Raw genomic sequence first — 11,112 nt, 5'->3', positions numbered from 1 at the left:
TCAGTTTTTTAAAATGACCGGCCGAATTAACCGACCTATTTCGGTCGGTTTGTTTAATATTAATTTTCATTTATTTTAAATGAAAAACCGACCAAAGTTGGCCGGTTTCTTGAAAAATAAATTTCGCGGACTCAAAAATAGTTTCTCGCATTTTTGAGCCAAAGAAAACCGACCAAAGTTGGTCGGTTTCGTAAAAAAATATTAAAAAATAAAATATTTTTGAAAAACCGGCCAACTTTGGTCGGTTTTTTGGTCTTTTTCTTGACCGACCAAAATTGGTCGGTCGACCGTGGTCGTTTTTTGCCGAATTTTTAGTAGTGTAAGAGGACTAATAGTTGTTGCAAATATAATCTGATTTACAAGTTCGGAGTCAAATCCCATAGGGAATTAACCTACTAATCACAATCACTAGTTTCGCAAGAATTCAAGTAGTCAATCTTCAGAAATATTAAATAATAATTTGAGTGTTTGTAACTAAGAGCGAAGTAATTAAAATGCTGTAATTTATAACTAACAGAGCAAATATTGTAAACAAGATTGGAAAAGTCTAAGGTTATGATTTTTTCTATTATCGGAATCCTCCCCACTATATTTCCTATAAATTCGCCTAAGTATTCTCTACCGATTGTGAGTACTCTAGGTGTCGTAATTCTCTTCCAAGCAACTACCATAATTTACTAGACGTATTCTTCCGAACTACGCTAGTTGGCACTAGTTTACTGCTCACTATGATCGCACCAAGGTTTCGTTATTCCTAATCTCACCTTTAAACCCTTCGTATTGATTCCTCATATACGTTAGGAGTGATGTTGTTCAACAACTACCTAAATGTATACCCTTTTTCAAGCAATACACACAAAATAGGCACAGTCAATTGAGAGCTCTTCAATCAACAACAGTGAAAACGTAGTTGAACAAGTAGAGAAAAATCAAATGCAAATTTATATTAAATATAGTAGAAAATCACCTCCAATAGGTTCCATCAAACCCTAGATGAGAAAGTTTAGCCAGTCATAAATGTATAAACAATCATCATGATGTTTAAAGACATTAAACTATAAAGTAAAGAGAAACGGAGGGAAAACTCGTTTGGTTCCTACTCCACAGTGCTCTATAGCCTTTTTCTTCTCCAAATAATGTCCAACCCTTTCTAAACTCGCTTGGCTATTTATATGTTAAGGTCGAGGTCCTTGAGTCTAAATCCGGGTCGGAGTATTTTAATTCGCGAACTTTTGGCCATCGGGCGCCTGATCTCGTGAGGCCATGCTTGTAGCGTGCCTGGGACCTCGTGAGGCGGACCTATAGCGCGGTCAAGATGGCTACAAAGCCGGCGACGCTTGGCCTGTAGCCAGGCTTGGGTACTTTGTATTTTTGTGTGCGTTTCTTGCATTTTTGTCCTTTTTTGTGCAACTTTCATTCGACTATTTATTCTGATACTCCTACACATAAAATAACATAATTTAGCTCAAATGTCGCACAATTAATTATTAAATCAACAAAATATAGGGCGAGTAATAATGTACTAAAAATAAAGAATTCTGGCCAAACATCACCACCCCACACTTAAACGTTGTTCGTCCTTGAGTCAACCACCAATTCAACCTAACCTTGAGCACTTTATTTTCCTTCAACAAATCCGAAGCACACTATACCTATGATTATGGTTGATAGCAACAACTAAACTTTAGCATATGCCTTCAATACACACTTCCCTTTACTTTATGCCATACCTCAAAAATTTATTCAACATCAAGACAACATGCTCATAACAATCCTAGTCTCACAAACCGGCTAAATATCACAATGCATTCATGGCTTGATCACTTAACATCATAGAGAAATCTAATAACGTCACCTATCCCTTGCAAAATCGTGTGCCCTCACAACAAGAATAAAAAAGTAAGTTGAATCTATACATTCGAATCAAATACTCAAATATATTTTAAGGACTCACATATCTCAAAGAAATTCTTCACTCTCACAAAGAAGTCACATGCATGTACAAAGTACCATAGGCTTGCCCATTATGTAAACCTCCACTAATGTAGGCTTGCTCGATCTAAAATCAAGTAGCACTTTGCCATGGTTGCAAGGGGGGCAAGGAACGGGTAGGATATATTTTTGGAATAGCGCCTCTCCCTCCTAAGCACTTTAACACGTCACATATTTAACTTTAAGCGCAAATTCCTCAATCCCAACTTCAATTTCACAAACAATATCATTCCAAGAGTATTTTTTTTAAGTACTACTTTACTTCACACCTACTAGCAAGGACAATATATCAATTTATTCATCTACCCTTTTTTCCAGCTATGTGCTTTTTTATTTCTTTTGTAATTTTTCTTCTTCTTTGAAATTTTCGCTAGTAGTGTATTCTTTTACAATATACGTGCACCTTTTATCTTTCATTGGTTCCACTCAAAAGCCATCCAAGTTTCCTCCTTACTTCTTCTAGCGCTCATTTTACAATTCAAGTGCTTCAAGAGGTACAAGGATCAAACAATGACAATTAAGAACAAAGGGTATAGCCTTGTAATGTGGTTGCCAAATAAAAGTCTATAGGCTCAAAAAGGTTGAGTAGGGATAAGTTTTATTTGTGGTAAGCATTAAACTCAAAAAGATCAAAGAAGGCCTAAAATTATTTTTCAAATCGAGCAAAGCCTAGGATTTTGTTTCAACTCACATGACGAGCAAGTTCTAGACTCTAATGCAATAACACGGACTACACAAATTCTCACCATACCTGGCATATGACTCACTAAGGACGGTTCTATTCCGACTCTCAAACAATTACAAGTATTCACGGAGCTACAAAATATTAAGCATTAAGCACAAAGTGATACAAGCCAAGAAAACGAGACATAGGTGTTATTTAACATGCAATCTAACTCAACAAGGAATCATAAGCACTTTCAAACCATAGGGAAGGTAATACATATGCTAGAGCCTAAATATGCTACTATCAAACAAGTCAAAATGCGCCTATCAATCTCATTTTTTCCATCCCTTTATTCCTCTATCCTAATCTACTCTAGAAAAAAAAAAATACTACCAGGTTCAACTATATCCCATAGAAAAGAATCGAGGCACAAAGAAAAATCACGGGGGGTTATTACTACCTATAAGAATAAAAAGGCATATTTTTGGATTTTTTTATTTTTCAAATTTTTTTTTGTGTCTTTTATTAGACTTTAATCCCTCAAGAAAACTGCCTAGGAGATCCATCATCGGGAAAAGTCCAATCATATATATATATATATATATATATATATATATATATATATATATATTCGATTTTTTTTTATTTTTTTCAAATTAAACTACTAAAAGCAATCCTAAAAATTAAAGACTAAATCTAGAATACTATACTAAAATGTTTTTTTTATATTCTATGCTAAAATAGAAAAGAAGAAGCCAATAAAACAAATAAAACAAGAAACTATTAGTTTATCCACTATTTACAAATAAGAAACTGTTAGTTTATCTACTATTTACAACACACAAAGAATAGAGAATCCCCCACCCCACACTTAATTCATGCAGTGTCCTCAGTGCATATATAAAGCTACAAAAACAAGTAAGGTTGTAGGAAAAAAGACTCCCTGATCAGTCATCATCATCGCCTTTATTGTAGAAGGCTTCATCTGCAGCTGTCCACTCTTCATCATCTGCTCCCTCATCAACATCATCCCCAGCTTCCTCCTCAGACTGCTCTGGCTCGGCCTCTGAACAATCCGGTGTGTTGACATCCTCGTCTCCAGGGAGTCTCTGGCCCTCACCAAGCCCAACCAGACACTGGGCATGAGCAATGAGTGGAAAGCACTTATTCAAGTTGGCCCTCAACTCCGGAGTAGCTAGCCTCCCTCCAATCTGAAGCTACTAATCCAGCATCCCATATAAATGGGACATAAAGTTGTTCATCTCGAGCATTGCGCTCGGTACCTGTAAGTGAAGACATATCGCTCTTTTCCTTCGTCCGGATGTTGGTGATGTCTGTCCCTCGGAGGGGTGTTGGAATGGCTACATAAAAATCTTGCTCCTCCTCTACTTCCTCTTTTCTCAAGTACTATGTCAGCATGTTGCCGAAGAACAACCTATCAACTCTATTTCTTGTTCTCACCTGCGCCATCTGGTGGTATATCAACCGGTCCACATTCACCTTTTGGCCAGTCATTAGGAAATAAAGCAGGCATACCCTCTCACGGCTGATCATCGTCTCATGGTAGCATGGTAGTAGCCTTGTGTTGATCGACTTCAACCACACTTAAGCTTCTGGCTTTATTTTCTTCTTTGGAAATTTCTTATGACGTTGGATCTTTTTGTCATAGACCCAGGCTACCACAGAATTGACACCACATAGAGTGTGTCTCAGCTCCTGATAAGGTGTGCAGGCAATAAAGTTACCCAAGGGCTAATGGGAAACATTCAGAGCTCTTAAGTAATTGCATATAGCTAATGCCAAAAAATCAATCAATCACCCCTGAATAAGCACATACTGCTCTGGATCATCCGGATCATATCCGGCATAGAACTCACGAACAAGGTTCACGTTGATATCCCCAATGTTTCCAAATACGTAGCTCAACCCAAGTTCATGAATACCCTTCCAAATTATTGGATACTTAGATTTTAAACGGCGCTTATGAACAGCTGAATCAGGGTGCATATGTTTTAGCCGATAAATCTTGTACCATTCCTTGGTGGACGGGGGTATACTCTTAAATCCATACTCTCGATGTTCCGCAAGGTGTGAGCGCGAGGATGCTATAGTTGCAACTGCTTGCAACCCCTCAGCATGACTTGAAGTAGCCTCTCCTTCTTTCCTCTTTTTTGGTGGAGGTGCAGATGATGTCTTGCCTTTAGTTGGGGCAGTAGCTTTTCCCTTTCCTTTGTCCATCGGTGGTTTAGTGGGCTTCAGACATACCATATTTGTACCTGCACAAGTGGACGTTAGTCAACCTTAGAGGGCCTTTAATCATTTCAAAACGTGGTCTTACAACCCCACACTTAGGACATCAAGGGATGCATGAAGATATAACACTAGTTAACAATCCCGGAGACTCGGGCTCCAATGGGAACGAAGAATGCCTTCGACGCATTTTGATAAACACTTGGCGTGCACTAGTGCCATACGAATGCTTGTGTAAGTGAGGGATTGTCTCACCCTCCCAAATCAGCTTGGGATTTGATTGCGAACACTCGTTTAAAAAACAACAATACCACTCCTATAGGATTCATGGGGTTGGGACAATCATGCACAAGTTATGACATAGAAGAAATTCATTACCTTGCACATTGCAATTTTTTCTTCAAACAAAGCCAAAATAAAAGAAGGAGAGAGAGAATTACATACCTTAGATGTTTTAGAAAGAGGACTGCTCTTCAATTAGTGGCGATATTGGGGAATGAGTGGATTCAATGGGAGTTTTTTTGTGAGTGAGAGAAAAATATAGGGGGTTGGTAGTGGGGTTTGGGAGAGGGGAGAGCGTGTGTGTTCGAGCGAGTGTGTGGGTGTGTGTGTTGCGTTTAGGGCTGGGCGGGTGTGTTATTGAAGGTGTGTGTTGCATTTTAAAGAAAAGGAAAGAAGAAGAATGAAGAAGAAAAGAAAGAAGAATAAAAGGAATACATACCTGGCAACGTGAGGTTAGTAGCGAGGTAGGTTTCATGACAGACCTGGCGACGGAAGGGAGAGAGCGGTCTAGGGGCTAGGCATTGCGAGTTGTAACACGCGAAGGAGCGGAGCCTGGGCGTGTTGTTCCAGGCACAACGCGAGAAACAGGAGGCTTTGGGGCGTGCGGCGCCTACTCTGACGCGAGGTCCATGGCGCTGTAGGATGCGCGGCTCCAACTCTGTAGCGTGATTCTTGCCTCGCTTGGCGAGGTCCGGAGCATATGCAAGTAGTTTCTATTCTGTTTTGTGAACTACTCCAAGTGTTATGACCTCCCAACGTTCTCCAGTACCTGTTCCAACACCAAGACTTAACTAAAAACTTGTTAGTACCTAAAAATAAAAAAGAAAAGTCTAATTAAGCTAAAATAAATTACGAATTGGGTTGTCTCCCAACAAGCGCCTTGGTTAACGTCAAACTGCATGACGAATCCAATACTACAATGGGTTGCCTCCCATAAAGATCCTAATTTAATGTCGCGGCATGATGTAATCAATCATGCTCAAGGTTCACTCAACACTTGGGGTTCCTTCAAAGAAATCACCGACACCACTTTTTCCTCATCCATGCCAAGGTAATGTTTCATCCTTTTCCCATTGACCGTGAACTTCCGAACTCTATCTTCCGACTCAATTGCAACTGCTCCCGTAGGATGTACCGTTTGCACAAGAAATGGTCCTGACCATCGTGACTTCAACTTACCTAGGAACAATTCCAGTCTTAAATTGTACAATAGTACCATGTCTCCACGCTTAAAATTCTACTCCAATAATATTTTTGTCATGGATCATATTCATCCTTTCTTTGTACAACCGGGTGCTATCAAAAGCATGATAGCAGAAATCATCAAGCTCATGTAGCTCTGTGACTCTACTCGTACCGGCGACCTCCATGCCAAGATTTAATTTCCTTAATGCCCAAAATGCTCTATGCTCTAACTCCACCTGTAAGTGACACGCCTTTCCAAAAACTAATTTGTAAGGTGACATACCAATCGGAGTTTTGAATGTAGTGCAGTAAGCACATAGTGCATTATCCAATTTTCTCACCAATCAGTCCGAGTAGCATTTACAGTCTTGGTCAAAACACCCTTGATTTCTCTGTTTGACACCTCCACTTGCCCATTTGTTTGTGGGTGATGCGGAATGGCAACTTTATGGAGAATGCCATATTTCTCTAACAACTTTACAAAGGCTCGGTTGCAAAGGTGGATGCCTCCATTACTGATGATCGCCTTTGGAGTGCCAAATCAGGTGAAGATATTTTTCTTAGAAAACTAATGACTCCCTTTGCATCATTTGTCAGGAGTTCCATGGCTTCTACCCATTTCGAGACAGTCCACAACTACCAATATGTACTTGTTTTCATATGAGATGACAAATGGTCCCATAAAATCGATTCATCATACATCGAATACTTCCACCTCTTGAATAGGGTTCATAGGTATCTCATGTTGACGGGAAATGGTTCTCATCCGTTGGTACTTATTACAGCCCTTCACCCAAAGTGTGCATCTTTAAACAACGTCAGCCAATAAAAGCCTGACCCTAACACTTTAGCAGCTTTCCTTACTCCTCCAAAATGGCCTCCATAAGGCAAAGCCTGACATGCCTGCAAAATAGAAGCTTGGTCTATCTCGGGAATACATGCAAAACAAAAGCTCTGGATCATGTTATAAATACAATTCTTGAACAAATATGGTTCGTCCCATAAATACATGTAACAATCACGAAAGAACTTTTTCTTCTGCACAGAAAACAAGTCATAAGGAACAATATCGCTCGTCAGGTATTTTGCAATATCTGCATACTATGGGGCTACCTCAAGGCTCGTGGCTAACAATTGTTCATCTGGAAAAGTTTCCATGATCTCTTCCACCTCAACCTTCTTTTCAGCTCCTTCAAGCCTGGACAAATAATCAGCAACTTGGTTCTCCGTTCCCTTTTGGTCACGGATTTACAAGTTGAATTCTTGCAGCAGTAGCACCCATCGTATCAGGCGCGACTTTGACTTCCTCTTCTCAGTTAGGTACCTGAGAGAATCATGGTCAGTATAAACAATTACTTTTGAGCGTATCAAGCATGATCTGAATGTTAAATGCAAATACCACTGCTAGAATCTCCTTCTCAGTCATAGTGTAGTTTAGTTGGGCGCCACTCAAGGTTCTACTTGCATAGTAGATTGGGTTCATGACCTTCTCTTTTCGTTGCCTAAGCACGGCTCCCACAACATAGTCGTTTGCATCGCACATCAGCTCAAATGGTTGCTCCCAGTCAGGTGCAACTATGATAGATACAGATACAACCTCTTTTTCAGCTCCTTAAAAGCTACCCTACAGTCATCAAAAAATACAAAGGGGTGATCTTTTTCAAGTAATTTACACAAAGGGTTAGAAATTTTGGAAAAATCTTTTATAAACTGCCTGTAAAAGCCGGCATGACCAAGGAAACTTCTTATTGCCTTGACGGAAGTAGGTGGTGGCAACTTCTCTATTACATCAACCTTAGTACGGTCCACCTCAATGCCCTTACTCGATACTAAGTGTCCCAAGACTATACCTTCTTGTACCATAAAATGGCATTTTTCCTAGTTCAGTACCAGATTAGTCTCCATACACCTCTTTAGTACTCTTCTCAGATTCATAAGGCAGTTATCGAACGAGTTCCCTGCCACTGAGAAATCATCCATGAAAACCTCCATTATATCCTCTGCCATATTTCTGAAGATGGCCATCATGCACTTTTGGAATATGGCGGGTGCATTGCATAGGCCAAACGACATTATCTGAAAAGCATAGATGCCATATGGACAGGTGAACGGCGTTTTCTCTCTATCCTCCGGGGCTATATAGATCTAGTTATACCTTGAGTATCCATCCAAGAAGCAAAACTGGGACCTCCCTGCCAATCTATCTAACATCTGATCAATGAATGGCAGAGGAAAATGGTCTTTTCGGGTGGCCTTGTTCAACCTTCTGTAGTCCATACAGATTCACCATCCCATGACTGTTCTTGTTGAGATCAGCTCATTATTCTCATTTTGCACTACAGTCATTCCACCCTTCTTTGGCACACACTGAACTGGGCTGACCCAGTTGCTGTCAGAGATGGGGAAAGTGATTCCCGCATCTAACCACTTGATCACTTCTTTCTTCACCACTTCTTTAATGTTGTGGTTCAACCTTCTTTGATGTTCTCTGGAAGGTTTGTGCCCATCTTCCAATAAAATCTTATGCATATGAAACGTTGGGATGATACCCTTTATGTCTGCAATAGTCCAACCAATTCTAGTTTTGCACTCCTTCAGAACCTGCAAAAGCTATTCTACCTGCACATCTAACAACCCATATGAGATAATAACAGGTAAAGTCGAGTTAGGTCCTAAGAAAGCATACCTGAGGTGAGATGGTAACGGTTTTAGTTCCAACTGTGGTATCTCTTCGATTGGCGGCTTAGTTGGAGGGGTCTTCCTTTCTTCTAAGTGTAATGGCTCAAATTCGAGCTCTCTTTTCCAGTACCCTTGGCCTTTAAGAGCCAAAACTCACTCCGCCAAGTCCTCACCATCTACCTCTTCTAAGTTCATGAGGCAGGTTGCTAGAGGGTCCTTTGCATTCAACGCCTCATCTTCCTCCTCCAGAATCACATCCACTGCTTCAATTAGAGATAAATTAGTAAACTCACTGGGTCACCGCATGGACTTTTGCATATTGAATGTTATTTCTTCATCGTTTAGTCTCACCTTTAGCTTCTAGTTTCACAATCAATCAAAGCCCTCCCGGCCAAGAATGGCCTTCCCAAAATTATGGGAATCTCTTCATCAACCTGGCAGTCCAGAATGATAAAATCTGCCGAAAACATAAACTTTCTAGCCTGCACAAGTACATCGTCAAGTATACCAGATGGCCTCTTCATCGTTCGGTCAGCTAGATGTAATAACATAGATATGGGCCTTTCTCTTCCAATGCCTAACCTTTTATAGATAGACAAGGGCATCAAGTTTATTCTCTCCCCCATATCATACAATGCTTTAGCAAAAGCATAGCTGCCTATGGTGCACAAAATTGTGAAACACCCTAGGTCGGATAACTTCTTAGCTATAAGTCTTATCACAACAGCACTATAGTTCTGAGTCAATGTCACAGTTGCCAAGTCTTGAAAGTCAAACTTGCGAGACATCAAGTCCTTCATCATTTTTGCATAACCAGGCATCTCCCTCGAGGCATCAATCAGTGGGATGTTCACCTGAATCTGCTTCAACATCTCCATGAATTTTTTATATTGCTCATAGTCTACGTACATGCGAAATTTATTATTTTTCTTTGGAACTACTACTATGTTAGCTAGCCAGTCAGGATACTTTACCTCTTGGATTGAACCGATATCAAGCAATCGAGTTACCTCTTCTTTGACGAATTTGTTTCTGACCTCGGCAATAGGACGTTTTTTCTATCTTACCGGAGGGATGTTGGGATCCAGGCTTAGTTTGTGCACGACCACTTATGGCAGGATACCTGTCATATCCGCATGCGACTATGCAAAATAGTTAACATTAAATTTAAGAAATTCGATAAATCCATACCTGAGCTCGGGGTTCAGTCCTGTCCCCAAGTGGAACTTCCTCTCCAAGAATTTTTCAAACAACACGACCTGCTCAAGTTCTTCCGCCATGGATTTTGTTGCGTTCATTTCTTCTGGTACCTAGAAATATCTTGTTACCTAATAGGATTTCGATGACTCCTCTCCCTAGTTGACTTTGCTCGGCTTGAGGGGCGGGCGCCAATTCCTATAATTGCTATGATGCCTGTTCCTTCCCTTTGCTACTGGAAACTGAGATTACATTTATCTCCCTTGCTGCTTGTTGGTCACTTCTTATTTGTTTGAATCCCTCGGGAGTTGGGAATTTAAGCAGTTGATGATATGTTGACGGTACAACCTTCATCTCGTGCAACCACGGCCTCCCCAAGATAATATTATAGCCCATATCGCCGTCTACTACCTTGAAAAGGTTTGTCTTCATCACCCCTTCGACATTCGTGGGTAGCAGGATCTCTTCTCGGGTTGTCACGCTTGCTAGGTTGAACCCGACGAGGAGTTTTGTGGCCAGAATGATACTTCTGGTGAGCTTGGCTTGCTCCAACACTCTCCACTAAATAATATTGGTCGAACTTCCTGGGTCCACTAAAACACATTTAATTTTAAAATCTAAGACATTTAAAGAGATTACTAATGCATCATTGTGCGGAAATAGTAGTCCATTTGTGTTTTCCTCCATGAATGTAATGTCGGCTTCAATGACTTCTCGGAGTCTTTTGCTGTGGGTCACTGACACCTTCGTCTTTTTTGCCGCCGAATATGTCACACCATTAATCTCGTTCCTTTCGAAGATCATGTTGATTGTCTATCCTAGAGGATCTTCTTCGAAGGTTCTGTGTTATCACGATTGTG

The sequence above is a fragment of the Nicotiana tabacum genome, chromosome 9 (genome assembly GCF_000715075.1).
Source record: "Nicotiana tabacum cultivar K326 chromosome 9, ASM71507v2, whole genome shotgun sequence".
NCBI lineage: Eukaryota > Viridiplantae > Streptophyta > Magnoliopsida > Solanales > Solanaceae > Nicotiana > Nicotiana tabacum.
The sequence above is the reverse complement of the archived record's forward strand: the minus strand, read 5'-3'. Positions refer to the sequence as shown.